Source organism: Empidonax traillii, unplaced genomic scaffold (genome assembly GCF_003031625.1).
Source record: "Empidonax traillii isolate 1590-97213 ecotype Southwest subspecies unplaced genomic scaffold, ASM303162v1 scaffold1934:size100472, whole genome shotgun sequence".
Taxonomy (NCBI): Eukaryota; Metazoa; Chordata; class Aves; order Passeriformes; family Tyrannidae; genus Empidonax; species Empidonax traillii.
In genome coordinates this window covers 3,978-6,173 of record NW_020957127.1, presented here as the reverse complement: position 1 = coordinate 6,173, position 2,196 = coordinate 3,978, and positions in this window count along the sequence as shown.

Genomic DNA, 2,196 nt, shown 5'->3' with positions numbered 1-2,196 from the left:
TCCCTGGGGTCCCCAAACCCCCCGGACCCCCCCCACGGCACATCCCGCCCCTCCTTCCCCACCTTTCCCGGGGGTTTTGGGGTCCCCCCACCCCTCCTACACCCACCCGGGCGGTTTGGGGGGTTCCCTGTTCCCACCCGGGAGGTTCGGGGGGTCCTTTCCCCCCTCCCTGGCAGGTTTTTGGGGGGTTTTTTGGGGGAGTCCGTGTCCCTGCGCCACCGCCCGGCGACAGGTGCGGCCGCGGTGACATTGGAGCGGCGACAGGGTGGGGACAACGGGGGGGTCCTGGCTCGGGGGGGGAGGGGGGATTATCCTGAGCTTGGGGACCCCCCAAAACCCTCCCTGGCACCGCCAGCTCCTCGCTCTGCTCTCGGGGGTCCTGGGGTGGGGGGTCTCACCCCGAGAGTCCCTCGTGCTTTCTCCTTAATTATCCCATTATCCCAACTGAGGGGCGGGGCCGGGGGGCGGATCCCGTGTCACCTCCCCCCTCCCGTGTGTCCCCCCTCCCTCCGTGTTACCCCCCCCCCCACGACTGTGCCCGTGGGTTGGGGTGACCGCGTGGGTTTGAGGATGGGGGGGGAAGGGTTTATTCCTGCCCCAAAATCCCCCCCGGGACGTGCAGGGATGGGCACCCCGCTGCCACCTGGGGGTGGGGACAGCCGTGGGGGATGTCACCTCACCTGGTGGCACTCTGCACCCTGAAACAGTCACCCCGAAACACCCTAAAATACCCCAAAACAGAGCCCCCCAAAACAGAGCCCCCCCTCTTTGGGGGGACACATCCGGGGGGGTCATACAGGGACAGGGGCTGTGACATCAGGGGGGGAAAGGGGATGGCACGGGGACAGGTGCCACTGTGTTGGGCTGTCCGTGGTCATGAGGGGACATGGGCCCTGTCATTGAGGGATGGACCACTTTGGGGTGGCCTTGGTCACAGAGGGACAGGTGCCACACCACTGTGGGGACCATGGTGACACAGGGACAGGTGCCACACTGCCAAGGTTTCTGTGATTGTCTGGGGACAGATGCCACTACTTTGGGGTGCCTGTGGCCATGTGGGGACATGTGCCACACCTGCGAGGTGTTCGTGGGGACAGGGGCCACTACCCCTGTCAGGAGCTGTAAGGTCATCAGGGGTCAGGTGTCAACTGTGCAGGTGGCCGTGCTCATGTGGGGACAGGGGCCACTCCAGGAGGTGTCCCTGGTCGTGTGGGGACAGATGCCACTCCCTCAGGTGTCTGTGGTTGTGTGGGGACAGGGGCCATGCCAGTGAGGTGTCAGTTGTGTGGGGACAGGTGCCACTACCTCGAGGTGTCTGTGGCCATCCAGGGACAGGGGCCACACCACTGTGGTGACCATGGTCACGTGGGGACGGGTGACACACCATCAGGGTGTCCCTGGCCATGTGGGACAGGTGGCACCGCTGTCTGTGGTCGTACAGGGGGACAGCACTTTGGGATGTCCTTGGTCATATTGGGGACAAGTGCCACACCGTTTTGGGGTGGCCATGGTCACATGGGGACAGGTGCCACTCCCTCAGGTGTGTGTGGTGGCATGGGGACAGGTGCCACCCCATCAAGTGTCCAGGACCCTTGGGGACACCTGCCAAGCCACCAGGGTCCGATGGCCCTACAGGGTGCTGTGGTGGTGTCAGGGCACTGGTGCAGGGACACGTGTCACCCTCTGGGTGGGGACAGGTGCCACCTGTCAGGGTGTGCCCACTCCACGGGGTGGCCGTGCCACCTCTGAGAGGCACCGGGGACAAGGCAGTGACACCTCGGTGTCACCCCCCTGTCACGCAGCAAAACCCTCTGGCCTTCGCCGTGGTGATGTCCCCGAGCCCCTGGCAAGGACAAGGCTGCAGTGACACCTCGATGGCAGAGCCCCTGTCACTGTCCCCTCCCCAGCTGATGACACCAGACAAGGGGCAGCGCTCCGGGAGCGGCCACGTTATCTCTGTGGCTTTAAAACGGGACACAGCTCATGTCCCCGGGGGTGGCAGGGACAGGGATGTCCCCAGGGGTGGCCCTGCCGTGCCAACCGTGTTGTCGCACACCCCCAAAAAGGGGATGGCGGGACCGCGATCCCCCGGTGTGACCCCGCGGGCCTCAGTGGCGGGGAGGTGACAGTGCCGGGGCTTTGTCCCCGGGCCCGTTCCGGGCGCTCCGTCGCTCCCGGCCCTGGGTTGGCCTTCCC